General features: G+C 37.5%; 2 non-coding genes across 2 annotated transcripts; both read left to right on the forward strand.

Moving 5' to 3' along the window:
• The first annotated feature begins 768 nt into the window (after positions 1-768).
• Positions 769-875, forward strand: LOC127109994 (small nucleolar RNA R71). The gene has a single exon (XR_007797234.1). It is a non-coding gene; the product is annotated as a small nucleolar RNA R71 (small nucleolar RNA).
• Positions 876-12,645: 11,770 nt separating this feature from the next.
• LOC127109221 (small nucleolar RNA R71) lies at positions 12,646-12,752 on the forward strand. The gene has a single exon (XR_007796558.1). It is a non-coding gene; the product is annotated as a small nucleolar RNA R71 (small nucleolar RNA).
• The last annotated feature ends 10,283 nt before the right edge of the window (positions 12,753-23,035 follow it).

Raw genomic sequence — 23,035 nt, forward strand, 5'->3', positions numbered from 1 at the left:
TCCTTGAGCTTCGCAAGGAACTGAAGACTCTGAGGGGGAAGGACCTTTTTGGTAAAAGTGCCGCTGAGTTGTGCCTTGTGCCCAATGTGAAGATCCCTATTAAATTCAAAGTACCTGACTTTGAGAAGTATAAGGGAAACACATGCCCTCTCAACCATCTTGTGATGTATGCTCGCAAGATGTCGACGCAAACTGATAATGACTAATTACTCATCCACTATTTCTAGGACAGTCTGTCCGGTGCCGCTCTCCGGTGGTACATGGGTCTGGAAAGTTCGAACATCCGCTCTTTCAACGATCTTGGCGAGGCCTTCGTCAAGCAATATAAATATAATATGGATATGGCTCCTGATAGGGACCAGTTGAGGGCAATGTCCCAGAAGGAGAAAGAGACCTTCAAATAATACGCCCAGAGGTGGCGTGAGTTAGCAGCTCAGATAGTGCCACCCCTTGAGGAGAAAGAGATGACCAAGATTTTTTTGAAGACCTTGAGTTCATTCTACTATGAGAAAATGATAGCCAGTGCTCCCTCAAGCTTGCATCATGTCTATAGAGCTTAGTTCATGCACTCCTCCTTGGGCTTCCTTCTTCTCAATTGTCGCTCGTTCGACTCCCCATGATTGATGGTTTTGGGCCATATCTTCGATGAGGGCACTAGCTTTAGGATAAGGTTTGTTCATCAGAGCACTGCCTGCGGCAGCGTCGATGGTCATCTTAGTGTTATAGTGAAGTCCATTATAGAAGGTTTGAATGATTAACCAATTTTCTAAGCCATGATGTGGGCATGCTCTTAAAAACTCTTTATATCTCTCCCAAGCTTCGAACAGCGGTTCTCCTTGGTTTTGGGTAAATCTAGTTATATGGTTTCGAAGAACGGCGGTCTTACTCGGGGGAAAGTATCTAGCAAGGAATACTCTTCTAAGGTTATCCCAAGTCGTAATGGAATTGGGTGGAAGGGAATCTAACCATGATAGGGCTTTATCTCTGAGGGAGAAAGGGAATAATCTTAAACGGATTGCCTCAGGAGAAGCTCCATTGGTTTTAAAAGTATCTGCTAATTGAAGAAAGATTTTTAAATGTTGGTTTGGGTTCTCAGTAGCGAGACCTGCGAATTGTCTCTGTTGCACTAGTTGCAACAGGGAAGGTTTAAGTTCGAAATTATTAGCTGGTATGGTTGGGTTTACTATACTAGAACTAGGTTCTTCGTTAGATGGTTGAGCGAAATCCTTAAGAGGTCTTTGGTTTTGATCTTCGGCCATAGCTCTCATAATTCTATGAAATAATAAATGTGCGCGAGCATAACGTTCAGGTTTCACTAGAGGGTATACTAAGCTTATGGTGCTGCGAGTTCTTCGCATTGACCGGCGGGTAATAACCTAAGTCTAAACGATATAACAACAGGGTACAAAATTTGATGAAATTGGTCGCCGGCAACGGCGCCAAAAACTTGATGCGGTGCTTTTCGCAAGTATACGAACGCGTCAGAGTAATATAAAAGATTGTCGAATCCATAAAGACCAAGTGTCAATCTATCGTTATCTATTGTTATGGTATTTATCAAAGGTAATCAAAATAAAGGTCTTAGAGTATGCAATGAAAAGTAAAGTGTTGAATAAATTTCAATTAATAAAGACAGGCTCGAATGTAATTCACATAATCAATTAATAATCCAAGTACTTGCTAATAGAACTACTTATGGGCAGTGTTTCCTACTTTGAAAAGAACCAATTAAATAGGAACTGTCGCTTTCGCGTATTCAGAACCGAGTTGTACTCCATAATCAAAACCTCTTATTGTCACTTATAAAAAGGCGCGCATTGCGTTAGAGTAGTAAACCTATTTTTAAGAAATATAGTATCTTGACTAAGTTGAGAAGTATTTTAACCTGGATTTCTTAACCAAAAGAGGTTCTCAAGAATCAGACTCTAAACTTATAAACGCGTCCAAAAATAGTTTTAAAAACACTTTTCTTCTTAAGTTAAAAACTCCTAATGAACTAAACAAAGCACTTTCGTTGTATTTGAAATAGTTAAAAACAATTAAGTTTAAAAAGACGTTGGACGGCTTTCGATCTTACCCAACGGAAATTAAGTGCGGGAAAACTTAAGTTGAAAGTCAAAATAGCCCTTAAGCGTTTCTACGAACAATTGTACGGATTATCGGTTCAATTACGATCCTTACATTCTAACCTTATAGGTTTAGTTAGACATGGTAAAGTAAAGGTGCATTTAATTTAAATAAAAGTAGTGCGAGTGCGGAAAGTAAATAAAAGTAGTGCGAGTGCGGAAAATAAATAAAAGTAGTGTGAGTGCGGAAAATAAATAAAGTAAAGCGAGTGCGGGAAATAAATAAAGTAAAGCGAGTGCGGGAAATAAATAAAGTAAAGCGAGTGCGAGAAATAAATAAAGTAAAGCGAGTGCGGGAAATAAATAAAGTAAAGCGAGTGCGGGAAATAAATAAAGTAAAGCGAGTGCGGGAAATAAATAAAGTAAAGACAATGCGGGAAAATAAAATAGATAAAGGCAAAGTAATAAAAACCTGCTCCAATCAGAGGGTTGAATAAAATGCAAAGCGGAAATGAAAATGACGACAGGATTAACTTCCTTCCAAAGTGCTCCAAACTCGATTACAGACTCGATCACAAAACTCAATTACACAATTGTGGTAACACCCCAATGCGAAGCGATTACCACTTTAAAATACTGAATATATGCCTAAGTGAAACTAAATTTGCTCTGGATCTTCCTCTGCTTTAAGTTTGGGTGATTAAACAAATGAATTTGAGTTTCTATTTATAAGCAAGTAAAATGATGGAAATGACGAGGATGCCCTTCAGTTTAAAATTGGGAGGGAAAACTTTTCCTCTTGTAGCGCCCGCCATAAGTCCATGGCGCCCACCACAAGGCCAATCTGTGGCGCCTTAGTAGAAGTAGTGGGAAACGTGGCATTTGAGGGAAGTTGAGCTAGGACACGTCATGGCAAGGTCTATGGCGCCAGCCACAGTGGGAGCCACAAGTGTAAAATGCTGAATTTTAGGGTTTTTAGCTCATTTTCACTCCTTTTCTCGATCGGGGCTCCGATTAAAGTAAAAACCTGAAAACAAAGAAAAATATAGTAATAACACAACAAAATAACAATAAAACTACTAAAATGCATGCGAAATCGGAGTCAAAAATATGGTGAATTCCAGTGTCATCAAACTCTCCCACACTTAAGCCTTTGCTTGTCCTCAAGCAAAACACTAAAAAGCTCATAAAAGAAGAACAGGTGTCAACGATTGATTCGGGCTAGAAAGATTTTTAAGTTCAAGTCGGGATGCAGTGATAGGTACTAACTGAGTGAACTAAGGGTATCATGATGACACTTATCCGCAAACACGGACATAAACTTCATTCCTATATTAACCAACCCCATATTATCCCACAATACCTAGGCCTGCCTCTTCATCTCTTTTTGTGTCCTTTTCATTCAGGCGCAATCACATTAAGCCCGTTATCCGTACATGCTTCATAGCAGAGTGACCTGTTAGTGATTATGATCCGAACATGGGGTTCCTGGCACATAAATATGTGTAAACTCTTTTATTTGTCCCAACTGTAGTTGTGGGGGATTGGATCGTAATCCGTTCTACCGAGTTCAGCGCCAAATACCTCTGAACCAACTAACAGCGGGTAAGTTTTTTTTCTTTTTCTTTTTCTTTTTCTTTTTGTAGCAAATTTTTACAACTCTAAGGTTTAAATGACTTTGTGAGGGTCACCTATATCGGATTTGCCTTTTTGCTTTCTTTTATTTATTTCACTGGATCATTCACTTATTTTCATCGGTCCCGTACGTAGAGGATGCGTAGGCCGGAGCTGACTGCTGGGATAAACTACTAAGGACTTATACTGAAATGATGATTAAGGCCATGGTATATGGGGTTTCGGGAATGCTTCCTATATTTACGAAGTCTATGGTGCTAAGACAATACTGATGTGTCAAAAAGTTCTCCCAAGTCACCGCATCCTTACTAAAACTCATCTTTAAAACCCAAAAACTTTCAGAATAACATTGTTTTCTTTTGCAAAAAAAAAATTGTTTTGGTAGGGCTCAAGTAATGGGGAGATTAGACTGTACTAAAGATACACTATATTTGGTGACTCGTCAGACTCATGCATTATCTAAGACACTTAAACTAAAAGCGAAATAAAATAAAGTAAACAAAAAGCAATAAATAAACAAACTATCTAAAAACAGCAAAGAAAATAAACAAACTAACTGAAAACAGCAAAGAAAAGCGATAAAGAAAAGACGATAGAGTCTCCTCCCACACTTAAATCGAACATTGTCCCCAATGTTTCGAAATAAGATAAGGGGAGAGGTACCTGACAACCTACTGCTGACCACTGGTGCCTTCACCATCCTGAGGTGGACGACTGGATCGGGTACGACGACGGTCTCTCTGATCCATCCTGGCCTGTAAGGCATCCTGAGCAGTCCTCACCTCTCGAAGGTTACCCAAAATGGAACCTTGAGTGGCTTCGATGAGTGAAATATGTTGACGGTGGTATTGTTGCTGACGGGCTTGCGTGTCTGTGATCGTTTGCAGGGACTGTAAAACAGTGTCATAGGATCTATCTGTCCTCCGCTGCGATTCTTGCATGAAGCTCATGTTATTCGCCAGTTGTTGTTGGATGGTAGAGAATAGGTCGTCACACCTTTGCTCTCTAGCCATATGGTCACGCCACATCTCTTCTGTAATATAAAAGCCAGGAGCAGTACCTGCAAAAGAAGAAGATGGTGCGGTGTGTGGTGGTGAAGGATGATGGGGGGACACATCAGGTACGGGAGATCTCTCTCTCCGATCATATTCTTCATCAGTGTCATGTCCCGCCTCATCAGGAACATTAGGAGGAAGAGGACCTAAAATAGGTGGAGCATCTAAAACGTAGGTCCAATTTCTTTCATCTCGTACATCAGTACGTCTAGTGCATGGTAAAACAACAGATGGGATAGCTACACCATGAACCATAAGAACATAGCCTCCTTCTCTTCTCAATCGGCACAATTTCATATCTCTCAGAAATTTTAGGTTAATTGTGCAAGGAGGTAAGGGATCTAAGGTAGCTATCTCATTGTTCAGGTTAAGCGCCCGAGCAATAGACGTAATCAATCCTCCAAAAACAATCGGTCCCGCTTTATTTAAAGTTAAAGCCATATGTGCGAGCATGAACGGGACCGAATTAATTCTTCTATTTGTGAGGCTTCCTTGCAAAAATAGAAAGCTCTCTAGTTATGACCTTATTTGGATTCTCCCAGCCAAAAACAATACATGCCAACAGATATCTGAAAACTCTGATGGTCGGGTTATGGATAGTCGAGGCAAGAATTCCTTCAAAAGAATTTATGGAAGTGTTTGACAATCTCTGCCAGAAGGAAAACACCTCGACTGACCAATCCGTATCCAAAGGAGCCTCACAAATAGCACCGTCCCCATGAGGGATTCCTAACAAGCCTGCTAGTTCGTCGGTACTGAATTCATATTCAACAGCAAACATTCTAAATCGGATTGACAATATAGATTAAAGAACTTAAAAATTTGATTGTCAATCGCTCATAGGTAGGTTCTTTGATTGAAAAGATAATATGTAAACCTAAATTATCTAATAAATAAAATATGCTATGGTAGATACCCAAAGTGTAGAGACAATTTTCATCAACATACCTTGTCGGGAGGATCTCCCGATTTTGCAACCGTTCGATAATCTTCCTTTGCCTATCTCCCGGTTTCCCTCCTCGAAGAATGAATCCATTAAACTCCATTATGTAGCTCTTGCAATGTGGTGAAGAAGATGGAATGGGTTTGTAAAAAGGTTGGATTTTTATGAAACTCGACGGATGAAAATGAAAATGGAAATCGGAAAAATGATTTGTATGGTATGAGGATTAGAAAGGTGGGAGCTTTTGTGGGGTTCAAGGACATTTTTGCAAGGTGAAAAAATGGGTTTTGAAGGTTTGAAGGTGTAAAAATGGTGAAGAAAAGGAGTTTGCCCCGAGTTTATACAGACGCTGTGGCGGGCGCCACAGGGTCTATGGCTGGCACCACAAGGCAAAATTCGGCTGGGCCGGATTTTGGTCCTTTGGCTTGGGCTTCTCGTTGTCTTTTCGGTTGGGGGGTCCGGATAGCGTTTGTCTTGTAATTTCCTAGTAACATGAAGCTTGCATAAAAAAAAATTTAAATATTAGACTAATAAATAAATAAACAACTAATATAATTAAACTATAATAAAAATATAAATAAAATAAACAAACATAAAACATGAATATATAAATGTGGAAATATCAATATGCTGACATAGTCAAGAAAAATATCCCAAATGCAATGATATAAAATAAGTTATGTAAATGCGAGAAATATAAGCATAAAAAGAGATAAAATAAAATGAAATGGTCAGATCATATAGTAGGGGATTCGTCTTCCTGAGTAGATCCACGGAGCAAGGCTATCTCCTACCTAAGCTCTGCAATCTCCTGGTATAAACAGTCGGCCTCAGTAGCGTGTGTGAGATCAGATACTCCCATCTGTAAGGTGAGGTCAGCCACCTCCTGTCTAAGCTCTGCGATCTCTCTACGATACTCTGCAATCTGGGTGCGGATGTCTGGGGTCTGCAATGATAGATTGTTAGAGAATACAGTGATCCTGGGAGAAGGTGGTGTAGGCGTATACTCAACAATAGGTGGTGATCTCGGCTCCTCGATAGTCTCTCCCTGGCCCTCCAGAGCATAACCCCAGTTCGCTGGATCATGCACACTAGTCATCATAGGATCAGGTAGTGTAAAATAATGAATCGCCTCGCTTTCGACTAGCAATCTGAACTGACATGGGTGGAAGGAGGCTCTCCTCATCAACCCTCTGGTCAAACAGAAGTCGATATCCATGGTAGTGTACCCACAGTAGGTCCGGAGATGTAACAGCTTACGAGATAGACCTAGAGCGATAGCAATCTGTGTGATGATCCCTCCTACATGGATGACTCCCTCGTTCGATCTGGAAACACCGTTGAGGCCACATAACAGAAAGTTCCCACATGCTACTGGGCGAGACTAGGATGCACAAAATAGTAAAAAGATCTCCTCTTCACTCAGTAATGTCTCAGCATCCGGTCTTCCTAGGAAGGAATGTGCCAGTATCATCTGGAAGTATCTAAAAGCAGGGTTATGTATAGCCTGAGACAACTGCGTAGAAGGATTCTGACTCCCTCCACCTGATATATCACTCTAGAACTTTTCCCCCTTCTTACCTAGAAAGTATCCCATAGGTGTCTCGGGGGTAGCGTTAGGAGTGGTCTGGAAACCCAATAGGTCACCGAACTCTTTCTGGCTAAAAGAGTACTCAACTCCAAAAAGCCTGAAAGTAGCATACCCATCCGGTCCAGAGTACGAGTCATAATCAAATGAACTGAGGAACTCCAATGTCAAGTTCCTGTAGGTGTTACTCAGGTCGTTAGCGAACTCGTCCCAATGAAGCTGGTGGCTCAGAAATCGGATACTCGGCTCAATGCCCAATGCCTCCATGCAGTGTTGATCTGGATAACGTGTGGGCGCCATAGGGCACTGATAAAGAGCGATGTAGCGCTCTCTCTGAGCATCATCTCTATAGGCTACGTGCATATCGTCGAAATCCTGCATCCTGTAAAAGTTAGGAAAGGGATCCTGAAAATACAAACCATTCAAATATTTAGTCCCGGTGAAAATAAAAATAAAATAAAATAAAATAAAATAAATACGAAAAAGTAAAATGAAAAACCATGGGTTGCCTCCCACGCAGCGCTTGTTTAACGTCATTAGCTTGACGATCAGAATTTATACACTTGTAGTAGTAGGAATCGGTGGATCAATCAGAATGTGGCTTGAGTAGTATGCTAGAATGCCTCCTCCTTCGTAGAGCTTCAGTCTTTGTCCATTTACAATGAATGGACTACAGGTTTCGTTCTTGATTTCTACGGCTCCGGATCTCAGAATCTTGGATACTTCGAAAGGGCCAGTCCATCTTGAGCGTAGCTTCCCAGGGAAGATTCGTAACCTAGAGTTAAAAAGGAGAACAGGGTCGCCTATATTGAAGTTTTTCTTTACTATTATTTTGTCGTGTCAGGCTTTTGTTCTCTCTTTGTATATTTTTGCATTCTCGTAGGCAGATTGCCTAAGTTCTTCTAGTTTATGAATGTCAAGGATACGCTTTTCTCCGGCGGTCAGGTAGTCTAAATTCAAAGTTTTAATGGTCCAATAGGCCTTATGCTCTAATTCGAAAGGTAAGTGACAGGATTTTCCATAGACTAGTTGGTAGGGAGTTATTCCTATAGGGGTTTTGAAAGCGGTTCTATAGGCCCATAGTGCTTCTTGAAGCTTCTGAGACCAGTTTCTCCTAGATATAGAAACAGTTTTTTCTAGGATTTATTTTATCTCCCTATTGGATACTTCTACTTGGCCACTAGTCTGTGGGTGGTATGGTGTTGCTACTTTATGCCTAACTCCATATTTTCTTAAAAGTTTATCAAATATCCTCGATATGAAGTGTGATCCTCCATCGCTTATGACTAAACATGGTGTTCCAAATCTAGGGAATATATAGTTTTTAAATAGCTTGATCACCACCCTAGTGTCGTTTGTGGGTGCAGCTATAGCTTCAATCCACTTAGACACGTAGTCTACAGCTACTAAGATATACCTGTTTCCTAAGGATGGTGGGAAAGGTCCCATGAAATCTATACCCCATACGTCGAAGAGTTCTACTTCCTGAATGTTTCTTAGAGGCATTTCGTCACACCTTGAAATGTTTCCAATGCGTTGGCATCTGTCACATTTGACAATACAAGCATGGACATCACGCCACATGGTAGGCCAGAGTAGGCCAGCTTGAAGAATCTTAGCGTATGTCTTAGAGGTGCTCGCATGTCCACCATAGGGTGCAGAGTGACAATGCTCAATAATACTCTTTACCTCCTCTTCTGGAACGCAACGGCGAAAAATGCCATCTTTACCCAAAAGGAGCGGTTCGTCCCAATAAAAGTTTCTCACATCGTTGAAGACCTTCTTCTTGCGGTGGTAGTCAAGATCAGGGGGTACGATATCAGCAGCTAGGTAATTAACAAAGTCTGCATACCATGGTACGTTACTTACTGCTAAGGAATTTTGGAAGTGCTCATGAGTGCCTAGGTTATCGTCTTCAATGGTTTCTAGTCTAGCTATCAGTCTATCATAGGCGAAATCATCATTTATGGGTACTAAATCTAGTTTTAGATATTCTAGCCTAGAAAGGTGATCAGCTACTACATTTTCAGTGCCTTTTTTATCTCTTATGTCTAAATCAAACTCTTGTAGTAACAGAATCCATCGGAGTAACCTGGGCTTGGCATCTTTTTTACTTAATAGGTAACGAATGGCAGCATGATCGGTGTAAACTATAATTTTTGCTCCTACTAGATAAGATCTAAATTTGTCTATAGCGAAGACTACAGTGAGTAATTCCTTTTCAGTTGTTGTGTAGTTAAGTTGGGCAGCATCTAGGGTTCTACTGGCATAATATATTGCATGTAATTTTTTATCTCTCCTTTGTCCTAGAATGGCTCCAACCGCATAATCACTAGCATCGCACATTATCTTAAAAGGTTCTGACCAATTAGGTGGTTTCATAATGGGTGTAGATACTAAAGCTTGTTTTAAAAGATTAAATGCATCATTACATTTTCCATCGAAAATGAATTCAGCATCTTTCATTAAAAGTCCAGTTAAAGGTTTAGTTATTTTGGAGAAGTCCTTGATAAAACGCCGGTAGAATCCAGCATGTCCAAGAAAGCTTCAGACTTCTCTGATGGTTTTTGGTGGTTTTAGGTTCTTTATTACTTCTATTTTAGCTCTATCTACCTCTATACCTTTTTCGGAAACTATATGTCCTAAAACATTTCCTTCGGTCACCATGAAATGACACTTTTCCCAATTTAGCACGAGGTTCACCTCCACGCATCTTTCCAGGATTTTCTCAAGGTTAGAAAGACAATTGTGGAAATCAAATCCGCAAACCGAGAAATCATCCATAAACACTTCCATGATACCATCTAGGTAATCTGCAAAGATTGATATCATGCCGCGTTGAAAGTAGCTGGGGCATTACAGAGGCCGAATGGCATTCGTCTATAGGCAAAAGTTCCATAAGGGCATGTAAAGGTAGTTTTTTCTTGATCTTCAGGGTGGATAGGTATTTGGGAGAATCCTGAGTATCCATCTAGATAGTAGAAGTAAGAGTGTCTGGCTAGACGCTCCAACATTTGGTCTATAAATGGTAAAGGGAAATGATCCTTCTTGGTTGCTTTATTTAATTTTCTAAAATCTATACACATCCGCCATCCTCCTTCTAACCGTTTTGCTACATGTTCGCCTTTATCGTTTTGCACGACTGTGATGCCTCCCTTTTTAGGTACTACATGCACAGGGATCACCCACTTACTATCTGAGATCTGATAGATTATACCTGCCTCAAGTAACTTAAGAACTTCTTTTTTAACAACATCACTCATTATAGGGTTTATTCTTCTTTGATGTTCTCTGGAGGGTTTTGAATCTTCTTCGAGCAAAATTCGATGCATGCATACAGATGGGCTTATACCTTTCAGGTCAGAGATATTATATCCTAAGGCTGAGGGATATCTTCGTAAAACGTCTAAAAGTTGGTTCGTTTCCTCTTGGCTCAAAGTAGCACTGACTATAACTGGATGGTTCATCTCTTCATCGAGGAACTCATATCTCAGGTTCTTAGGTAGTTCCTTAAGTTCTAAGGTTGGTTTCTTAGGGCATGGCATAGGATCTGGGGTAAGGGATAAACATTCGTAAAGGTTATCATCGATGTAGGGTTTTCTAAAGTCATCATCTTCCAATATGAGGGTTGATGGTAACTTAATTGTTTTTATGATTTCTTCTTGTTCTAATTCCCTAAAAACGCACTCATCAATGATATCTAAGGCATAGCATGCGTCTCCCATCATAGGTGCCATAAGAAATTTCGAAAGTATAAATTCTATTTTCTCGTCACCTACCTCAAAGGTCAACTTTCCTCTCTTGACATCTATTATGGCTCCAGCAGTTGATAAGAATGGTCTACCTAGAAGGATTGGTATATCATTGTCCTCTTTGATGTCCATGACAACAAAATCAGTAGGGGTAAATAACTGACCTATCCTAACAGGGACATCTTCTAAAATGCCTATCGGATACTTAACAGATCTATCGGCTAACTAAAGTGACATCTTAGTGGGCTGTAATTCTCCTAAATTTAACCTCTCACAAATCGCTAAAGGCATTAAGCTCACACTAGCTCCTAAGTCTAGAAAAGCTTTTTCGATGACATGACTACCCAAAAGACAAGGAATGGAGAAATTTCCAGGATCTTTATCTTTTTTGGCTAACTTATTCTCGGAAATAGAATTGCATTCCAAGGGCTTCAGATCGTCAAGTTTACGTTTGTTGGTAAGGATGTCTTTGAGAAACTTTGCATAAGAAGGTATTTGGGTGATGGCTTCTGTGAAAGGGATTTCTACGTGAAGTTTTTCTATAACTTTAATAAATTTTTGATATTGGTTATTGATCTGGGTTTGTTTGAGTCTTTGTGGATATGGTATAGGTGGTTTATATGGCGGGGGTGGTATGTAAGTTTTACCTTTAGGTTTTTCTCCTTTTTCTTGACTTTTCTGGTTTCCAGATTCCTCTGGTTCCTTTGCTTCGTCCGGAGGTTCGGTATATTCCTTAGAAGTTTTGGGTTCACTCAATCTTGGGTTTGGTGGCTCATCATAAGCGTTCCCACTTCGTAGGGTAATGGCAGTGGCTTGTCCTCTCGGATTCTGTTGAGGTTGTCCAGGGAACTGTCCTCCAGGTGTGGTCTGGGGGGCTTGGTTTAAAGCTACCTGAGAGATCTGGGTTTCAAGCATCTTGGTATGAGTAACTATTTGGTCAACCTTGGTTCCTAACTGATTAATTAGTTCATTAACGTGAATGTTTTGGTTCATGAACTCCTTGTTTTGTTGGGTTTGAGCAGTGATAAAATTTTCCATAATGTTATCAAGGCTTGGCTTTGGTTGCATAGGTTGCATAGGTTGATTTCATCTTGGGGCTTGATAACTAGGTCTCGGAGGTGCATTATTTTGGATTGGGTTATTGTTCTTATAGGAGAAGTTCGGGTGATTCCTCCATCCAGGGTTATAGGTATTCGAATATGGGTTCCCTTTGGTGTAGTTCACTTGCTCAGAGTGGGTTTCGTTTAATAGACTGCATTCTGCAGATTGGTGTCCTTTGGTTCCATATATCTCACAATCCGACAAAACTGCGGCTACAGTATTCGGGTTTATGCACATATGCTCGACTTTGAGGGCTAATGCATCCATTTTGGCTTGCATCATGTCTATAGAGCTTAGTTCATGCACTCCTCCATGGGCTTCCTTCTTCTCAATTGTCGCTCGTTCGACTCCCCGTGATTGATGGTTTTGGGCCATATCTTCGATGAGGGCACTAGCTTTAGGATAAGGTTTGTTCATCAGAGCGCTGCCCGCGGCAGCGTCGATGGTCATCTTAGTGTTATAGTGAAGTCCATTATACAAGGTTTGAATGATTAACCAATTTTCTAAGCCATGATGTGGGCATGCTCTTAACAACTCTTTATATCTCTCCGAAGCTTCGAACAGCGGTTCTCCTTGGTTTTGGGTAAATCTAGTTATATGGTTTCGAAGAACAGCGATCTTACTCGGGGGAAAGTATCTAGCAAGGAATACTCTTCTAAGATTATCCCAAGTCGTAATGGAATTGGGTGGAAGGGAATCTAACCATGATAGGGTTTTATCTATGAGGGAAAAAGGGAATAATCTTAAACGGATTGCCTCAGGAGAAGCTCCATTGGTTTTAAAAGTGTCTGCTAATTGAAGAAAGATTTTTAAATGTTGGTTTGGGTTCTCAGTAGCGAGACCTGCGAATTGTCTCTGTTGCACTAGTTGCAACAGGGAAGGTTTAAATTCGAAATTATTAGCTGGTATGGTTGAGTTTACTATACTAGAACTAGGTTCTTCGTTACATGGTTGAGCGAAATCCTTAAGAGGTCTTTGGTTTTGATCTTCGGCCATAGCTCTCCTAATTCTATGAAAGAATAAATATGCGCGAGCGTAACGTTCAGGTTCCGCTAAAGGGTGTACTAAGCTTCCGGTGCTGCGAGTTCTTTGCATTGATCGGCGGGTAATAACCTAAGTCTAAATAATATAACAACAGGGTACAAAATTTGACGAAATTGGTCCCCGACAATGGCGCCAAAAACTTGATGCGGTGCTTTTCGCAAGTATACGAACGCGTCAGAGTAATATAAAAGATTGTCGAATCCACATAGACCAAGTGTCAATCTATCGTTATCTATTGTTATGGTGTTTATCAAAGGTCATCAAAATAAATGTCTTTAGAGTATGCAATGAAAAATAAAGTGTTGAATAAAGTTCAATTAATAAAGACAGGCTCGAATGTAATTCACATAATCAATTAATAATCCAAGTACTTGCTAATAGAACTACTTATGGGCAGTGTTTCCTACTTTGAAAAGAACCAATTTAACAGGAACTGTCGCTTTCGCGTATTCAGAACCGAGTTGTACTCCCTAGTCAAACCCTCTTATTGTCACTTATAAAAAGGTGCGCATTGCGTTAGAGTAGTAAACCTATTTTTAAGAAATATAGTATCTTGACTAAGTTGAGAAGTATTTTAACCTGGATTTCTTAACCAAAAGAGGTTCTCAAGAACCAGACTTTAAACTTATAAACGCGTCCGAAAATAGTTTTAAAATCACTTTTCTTCTTAAGTTAGAAACTCCTAATGAACTAAACAAAGCGCTTTCGTTGTATTTGAAATAGTTAAAAACAATTAAGTTTGAAAAGACGTTGGACGGCTTTCGATCTTACCCAACGGAAATTAAGTGCGGGAAAACATAAGTTGAAAGTCAAAATAGCCCTTAAGTGTTTCTACGAACAATTGTACGGATTATCGGTTCAATTACGATCCTTACATTCTAACCTTATAGGTTTAGTTAGACATGGTAAAGTAAAGGTGCATTTAATTTAAATAAAATTAGTGTGAGTGCGGAAAGTAAATAAAAGTAGTGCGAGTGCGGAAAATAAATAAAAGTAGTGCGAGTGCGGAAAATAAATAAAAGTAGTGCGAGTGCGGAAAATAAATAAAAGTAGTGCGAGTGCGGAAAATAAATAAAGTAAAGCGAGTGCGGGAAATAAATAAAGTAAAGCGAGTGCGGGAAATAAATAAAGTAAAGCGAGTGCGAGAAATAAATAAAGTAAAGCGAGTGCGGGAAATAAATAAAGTAAAGCGAGTGCGGGAAATAAATAAAGTAAAGCGAGTGCGGGAAATAAATAAAGTAAAGACAGTGCGGGAAAATAAAATAGATAAAGGCAAAGTAATAAAAACCTGCTCCAATCAGAGGGTTGAATAAAATGCAAAGCGGAAATGAAAATGACGACAGGATTAACTTCCTTCCAAAGTGCTCCAAACTCGATTACAGACTCGATCACAAAACTCAATTACACAATTGTGGTAACACCCCAATGCGAAGCGATTACCACTTTAAAATACTGAATATATGCCTAAGTGAAACTAAATTTGCTCTGGATCTTCCTCTGCTTTAAGTTTGGGTGATTAAACAAATGAATTCGAGTTTCTATTTATAAGCAAGTAAAATGATGGAAATGACGAGGATGCCCTTCAGTTTAAAATTGGGAGGGAAAACTTTTCCTCTTGTAGCGCCCGCCATAAGTCCATGGCGCCCACCACAAGGCCAATCTGTGGCGCCTTAGTAGAAGTAGTGGGAAACGTGGAATTTGAGGGAAGTTGAGCTAGGACACGTCATGGCAAGGTCTATGGCGCCAGCCACAGTGGGAGCCACAAGTGTAAAATGCTGAATTTTAGGGTTTTTAGCTCATTTTCACTCCTTTTCTCGATCGGGGCTCCGATTAAAGTAAAAACCTGAAAACAAAGAAAAACATAGTAATAACACAACAAAATAACAATAAAACTACTAAAATGCATGCGAAATCGGAGTCGAAAATACAGTGAATTTCAGTGTCATCATGCAACAAAAACGATTTTAATTCGAAATTGTTGGCAGGAATAAGGGGGTTTACTATACTCGAACTAGGTTCCTCGTCAGAGGGTTGGGGAAATTCCTTAAGCGGTCTCCGGTCGCGATTCTCGGCCATAGCTTTCCTAATTCGGATGAGTAAGAGGCATGTACGAGTGTAACGTTCGGGTTCCGCTAAAGGATCTACTAAATTTCCGGTACTACGGGTTCTTCGCATTTACCTGTTAATAATGCCTTAGTCTAGACGGTGTAACAAAGGGTACGAAATTTGACGAAGTTGGTCCCCGGCAACGGCGCCAAAAACTTGATCGGTGAATCCGCAAGTGCACGAATCGCGTCAAAGTAATATAAAAGAATATTGATCCCACTGAGACCAAATCGTCAATATATCAATTACTATCATTACGGTGTTTATCTAAGGCGGTATAAAAGAGGTATTCGTGTTGCAAAACAACGGTAAATAATAAATGCAGTGTAGATAAAGACAGGTTTGAATGTATTTCACGTCAGTTAAGTGATGTTTCGATTGTCTAAATAGAACTACTTATGAGGCAATATTTCCTACTCTTGAAAAGAATCCATTTAATAGGAATTGTCGCTTTCGCGTATTCAGAACCGAGTTTATCCTTAAATTAAGGCCTTTTATTGTCACTTATAAAAGGTGCGCAGAATGCTAAAGTAGTAAACTTATTTTTAAGAAATAAGACTCGTAAACTTAGTTCAAAAGTGATTTTGATTTGGAAAGTTTATCCAAGGAGTTTCCTGATTTTAAATCTATCAACGCGTCCGAAAACAGTTTCAAAAATAGTTTTTCCTTAAAGTGATAAAAATTCCTAGTTACTAAGCCAGGGGGATTTCGCACTCCTTGAATAGTTAAAACTAACCAAGTTTGTTTCAGAAAACTCAAGTTAAAAATCACAACAACCTTTAAGTATTTCTACAGATTCAATATGTGAAACATCTCTTTAACCGCGATCCTTACATTCTAACCTTTAAAAGATTTAGCCAGACATGGTAATACCAACAAACACAACGATATTGATCATGATGAAAAGTTGTTTTAGAATGTGAGGTGTAAGGGATAAGTAAAACGTGTAAAAATAAAGCGTGGACAGAAAGTAAATAAAGTAAAGCATGGACAGAAAGTAAATAAAGTAAAGCGTAGACAGAAAGTAAATAAAGTAAAGCATAGACAGAAAGTAAATAAACTAAAGCGTAGACAGAAAGTAAATAAAGTAAAGTGTAGACAGAAAGTAAATAAAGTAAAGCGAGACAAGTAAATAAATAAAAGCGATAAAATAAGAACCTGCTCCAAACAGAGGCTTTAAATTTGGTACAAGGAAAATAAACCTCTGACTCTGAAGATAAAGACGACAGCAACTCGAAGTGACCCAACTCAATCTCACTAAGGTGCGATAACCCCCCGATGTGACGAATTACCGCTTTTACAAATGATAAATATAGTCTTAGTGTTGTAAACTAAGTTGGATGATTTGAAAATGAAATGGAACGAACTATTTATAGAGGATTTCAGCAGCTTGCAAAGACCATGATGCCCTCCAACTTCTCCTTAGTGGGAACATGATTTGCAAAGGTGGCGCCCGTCATCCCTTCATGGTGCCCGCCATGTGTGGAAATGGGAAAGATCATGGGAACGTGGCGGTTACCTCCTGGTTGAGGGCTGATGAGTCATGGTTTCTCCTATAGCGACCGCCATGTGCAACGCCATGTGTATAATATTCGCCGAAAACACCCTAATTTTAGGTCTTTTTGCTTCGTTTCTTCTAAAAGGGTCCTGAGAGAGCTAAACATCTGAAAACAACATAAAAGAGAGCATAATACAAACAAAATGATAATAAAGTCCTAATAAACATGTGAAATCCGAGTCAAAAACACGGTGTGAATCAGTGTGATCAGTTGCTAAATATAATTGAGGGGAAAATAATTCAGGACATGCTTTTAATCCCAGTAACAATAGTTTATGCTTTTACTTCTTTAAAAATGGTTCCTTTCTTTTTATTTTTATTTTTTAAATTAATGATCTATACCTCCGGTTATACTTAGTAACTGAGAGATTAGATTATCATATTTTACTATAAAAACACTTGTTAATCAGATTTTACCCTAAATTTAATTTATATGTAACCTCTCCAAAGTTTTACGCATTATTCTTTCAGATGGATTGCAAGATAGAAAAAATCTTCAATGTTGTTAAATCTTGAACAAAATATTTTTTTTCTGCCCATGCAATCTATCTCGCATAATGATGTTCATGTTGCTGTTGTATTTTTGTAATAACCTTCCTATGTCGTCAATCAAAGAAAATATTGGGAAATTTATTGTTTTCCTAGGTTGACAACATTGAGAAATTTATTCCTAAACACAATCACCCATTTCTCTTTCATGTTTTCTATCATGTAAAGCATTTGTCACGAGAACACTTACACAAGATAATGAAATCTCTCTGGGATGGATTGCAAGTACAAAAAAAAATTCTCTTAGTTGGAACAGATAACTTATAAGAAATTTGAAAAGATATTTTGTTCTCCAAGAATCCATTGTCAAAATCTTGATTTGTTTAAACAATTTATTTTAATATTCTGTGTAAACAATGTAGATATAAAAAACTGTTTTCCCCTCGATTTTTAATAGAAACCGAGAGGTATGTGGTACTTGGGGTGAAACATATTTTATTGTATTTTTTATCTAAAAAGAAATGCATTTTACATCGGTTTTGAGTAATAAATAAGGTAAAATATAAGTGTATTTCTTCATCATCCTTAAACAAATTTTTATCGTCCATTTAATGAGTATCAACGCTCAAGACACTATCACTAGTGACCCTCCTGAAACCTAAAACTCTCATTATAAAAGCATTCTGAATATTAAAAATTGATAATGAAACATTTAACATGAAAACTTTGAAACTTAAAAAGGCATTTATTTTGTTTGGGAAAAGTTCTCAAGGATGGATTGCAGGAGCAGAAAATTATTTGGGTTTAAGTTTTGTGTTCTTAAATAATCGTATAACTGAATATTTATTTAATTTATCTAAATTTTTTATTTGTTTTATATCAGACATTTTATCTTCCTCAAGATCAATGAAACGAGGATCCCCAACTTTAATCTTCTCCAAGATATCCAACATTTGTTCTTCACCGACAGCGATGATGATGAATCAGATTCAACATTTTTACTTTAATATTACGTGTAAACAATATAATATTATGTGTAAACAATGTAGTTTGCAAACAAATTAGTTTATTAATATTATGCCTAAACAATGTAATGATATTTTAAAAAAAAAGAATATATATTTCCCCTCGGCTTTGTTATTAAACCGAAAGGTATATGGTACTAGTTTGGAGAATATTAAAAAAGCTATTGCTGGGGATCAAATCCATAACCATTTCAACTAACCCCTCGGTTATTCTTAAACTGAGGGGTAAAGTGGCAGCTTTTTATGATGCCCTTCAGTACCTAGCCTCTTTAATCGAGGTTAAATCAACTTCGCGTCCGAGGTTACATGTGTTTTTTGTAGTAGTGAAAGACCATAAAGTTACATACCTTATTAAGGGGGCGTCGAATAGTGACTCCCTTAGAGATTTCTGAATAACATTCTGAATAGGATGGTCCTTTTTCAACCTCCATTATTTTGGAAGATCTTGATGATCAAAAGGAGTATCTATATTTTGATCTTTAATTGGTTCTTCATCTATGACTTGATTCCGACTTTGATCTTATTCTGCTTGATCATTTTTTTTTTCAGATTTGTCTTTTTCAGAATACATGCACAAGTAATAACTTTTAATTCTAATCGTTTGGGGTTAGTTTCATCAAAAGTAACCTGGATCGATTCTATTATCAGGTTTCTTTTGTTAAATACTCTAAAGGCTTTGCTCGGCATGGAATATCCTATGAATATCCCTTCATCAGCTTTTGTGTCAAACTTTTCGAGGTTATTTTTCTTGTTGTCAAGGATAATAATTTGCATCCAAAGACTTGTAAGTGATAAATATTAGGTTATATTCCTTTATATAGTTCATAGGTAGTCCACTTTAAAATTGGTCTTATCAAAACACAAATCATGACATAACAAACAGTGTTTACTGAATTAGCCCAAAAATATTTAGCAAGGTTTTTCTTATTGAGTATTGTCCTTGCAAGCACGTCTAGAGATATATTTTCCTCTCTACTACCCCATTTTGTTAGGGGAGTCAATGAAGTGAAAAAAGTATGCAAAATACCGTTCTCGTTACAAATATTTTCGAATTTCTTATTTTATAATTCTCTACCATGGTCCCTTCTAATGGACGTAATGATTATTCCATTTTCATTATGGATAACATTCGATAGTTTTCGAAATACAGAAAACACGTCTCTTTTCTGAGATAAGAATAATGTAGGGGTGTAGCGAGAGTAGTCATCCACAACTACATGGGCATAGACATTTCCACCAATACTTATAATTCTGGATGGGCCAAAAAGATCCATGTGAAGAAGATGTAAGAGTCAATAAATTGAAATATATTTTTTTGCTTTACAAGAGGTCCTTACTTGCTTACCATTTTGGCATGCATCACATAATCTATTCTTTTTAAAATGCAAGGTCGTTTGTCTACGAGATCCTTGCGGACCAACTTGTTTAAGTGGTTCATGTGGACGTGAGCTATTCTCTTATGCCATAACCAAGATTTATCCTCGTTACTAAGGAGACATATATCACTTGAAGGGATTTTATTTAAGTTTATTGTGTAGATATTTCAACTTTTTGAGCTTATGAATAGAATTTAATTTAGATTTAGATTTTATAACCATGCATTCAAAAGAATCAAAGGTTGTACTATTACCTTTATCACATAATTTACTTATACTAAGCAAGTTATGGTTTATCCCTTTAACTAAAAGAACTTCCCCAATCGTTGGATTATGGAACTTACCACCGGTACCAAAACCTAATATTTTTCTCTTATTATTATCACCATAAGGATAAAAACTCCATTCTAATGAGAGTGTAGGTTTTATCACCAGTTATATGCCATGAACAGTTTCTATCATGGTACCATTTAGCATTCGAGACTATAAATCACTCATTCAATAAAATACTAGTTCTTAACTTTAGGTACCCGTATCATCTTGGGTCCTCTATTGTTAGTTTCATAAAAAATCTTATTATTGGACTTTATATTAGAGACACAAGTATACGATGGAGCAAATGAATTTTTCATTTTAGGATCACAATGTTTTTTATAAAAGTATGAAGGAGGATGTCCTTCTTTTCTCTCATGACTTTTCTTAATAAAATAGAACATGGCAATATAACCATCTTTATTATAGTAGTTGCATTTTAAGGTTTTGCAATGTGAGGTGGATTTTGCAGTAAATGTTACTAAAGTTCTTACTATTATTGTTGGCTTCACATCCAAGGTTGGCTTTATTGTAGCATGCTTTTTGGTTTCCCAAAAAAATTCAAGTTGTCTCTTCCTTTGGTGAACTTGACAAGTGTCTTTTGAAGATCATAAATTTCTTTTTTTGAAGTATCACATTCATTGTACTTGATAGGTTCATCTTCTTCGTTAAAAGTGAAAGAGTTTTGGACTGGATCATTTGTCTTTCTCTAAGAATTTCTATTTATTTCTCAAGTTTTAAATTTTAAGATTCAAGAGAAGAAATAGTATCCTTGGATATAGAGGCAATTTGTTCCAATTTACTTGATTCTTTTGTTAGCTTCTTACAAATGCAAAAAATATATTGATAAGAAAAGTAAGAGGTTACCTCATCATCTTGATGATTTTCCATGAGACAGATGTTGATTTCTCCTTCATCATTCTGAAGATTCCATATCGCTATCCTCCCATACGATGTAAGATTTTTTGCCCTTTTTTGAGGTTTCTTAGATTTCTTCTGATTTTGATTTTCACTTTTTGCTAAAGGACAATTTGGCCTGATGTTCCCTTTCTTTCCATATAGGTAGCATTTAGGAGTGAATGAAGCTTTTTCCTCCTCTTTTTCTTTTTCCGCTTTTTTGTTTCCAATGTCTTGGGAATCTTTTGAATTTTTTAACTATAAGGGTCATGTTACCTTCAGAGTTGGAATCTTCATCTCTGAACGCTAGACTCTTTCTTTTCTTTTATCCTTCCTCATCTATGGAAAGTATCTTCAGTTCCATCTCGTGTTCTTATAATTTTCCAAAGTGTGTGTGTGTGTGTGTGTGTGTGTGTGTGTGTGTGTGTGTATGTGTGTGTGTGTGTGTACTTAGTTGATAAATCCCTAGATTCATAAATAGTAGTGATTTTAAGTTGCTAGTTATGGTTTTAGCATTTAAAAATTTTCCTAGCTAATTTCTCATTTGAAAAATTCCCCCCAGAGTTCTCATATGACTCACGATATGGGTAAATCGTGTTTGCATCTTATTTATGTTCTTTTCGGGTTTTATTCTGAAAAGTTCATACTCATGAGTTAATTTATCCAATCTTGCCCTATTTAGATCAATAGTTCCTTCATGAGTAATTTGGAGGATGTCCTGCATTTCTTTTGCAGTCTCATAGTGAAAAACTCGCAAAAATTAATCACTATCAAGGCCGAGAGCGGTAGTGATAATGGTTGTTTCCTTCAAACTGCACTGCATGTTTTCTTTATCATCTTTGGTCTAATCCTTTTAAGGTATGTTTACTAAGACACCATAGACTTCGTGTGTAGGAACAATTGGACCTTCCTTCACAGCATCCCAAATACCACGGTCCATCCCTTCTATGAAAAACTTCATTTTCTCTTTCCACAAACTATACCCTTATCCATTGAAGGACGGGGATTTGTTTAGTGAATATATTGAATTCATTTTTCTCCCGGGATGGTTAGTCTTTAATGGGAGTTAGGCTTTGTTGCCACTTGTTGGAAAAATGACTCTAAGTACAATAGACGAGGTGAATTGTACTATTCAAAATTCACGATTAATTCTGAGGTTTTATTAGTTAAAAGGAAAATTGTGTTAGTATTTTCAAGATCATAAATAATAGAAACAAAAAATAAAACAATAAAGTAAATAACATGAATTTAAAAGAAAGAGATGACACTAGAGAATTATTCAAGTTTGGCCAAACGTTGGCCTAGTCCTATCCCAAGAGATATTCTTGAGATTTCACTATAATATTGAGTTTTTATAGGTTAAGCCCGCGAACCTTTGATACAAGAGAATTAAGATATTTTACATTGGCTTATCCCAACCAAAAGAGAGATTTTATAGGTTGATCTCAATAATCAAACAAAACTTTTTAAGGCTGAGTTATATAACAAAACAAAAGTTTTCAAATGGATAATCTCAACAATCAAACTCAATTCTTCAATAGTATCGCAGTCTTGAAAATATAAACAGTAGCACAACACCAATACAACTTTTTTCTCACAAACTATTATCACTCACAAGGCACTAAGGAAGCTTTAGTGAGGAGAATGTTTAAAGGGAGAGAAGAGAGAGATAAATTGTAAACAATTAGGAAGACTCTGAATTTTCGTGTGAAATGAAGTGAAGAGAGACGTCCTTTATATCGGAAAAAAATTGGCTCAAAATGGAAACAATATAAGGAACGAATTAATGGCCTAATTGACTAAATAATTGATTAGGTGCATCTAATAATTGATTATTTGGGCCGAAAAATGAAGGTTTTGATATATATAATAGTTACCAATCATTAAGAGAATGTCATAATTGATTATGGACTCAATTAGACATCATCTGATCTATTAGGCATATAATCTAATCGATTAGACAATTTAAAAAATTGTCCTAATCAGGAAGACAGACCCCTAATGAACTAACTAGACCTTGAAAATATTTTTAGGTGATTTTGTTAAGTGAAGAGATGCCTTAAAAATATTTTAAGTGTTTCTGTGTGT

The sequence above is a fragment of the Lathyrus oleraceus genome, chromosome 7, assembly GCF_024323335.1.
Source record: "Lathyrus oleraceus cultivar Zhongwan6 chromosome 7, CAAS_Psat_ZW6_1.0, whole genome shotgun sequence".
In the NCBI taxonomy this organism is placed as follows: Eukaryota; Viridiplantae; Streptophyta; class Magnoliopsida; order Fabales; family Fabaceae; genus Lathyrus; species Lathyrus oleraceus.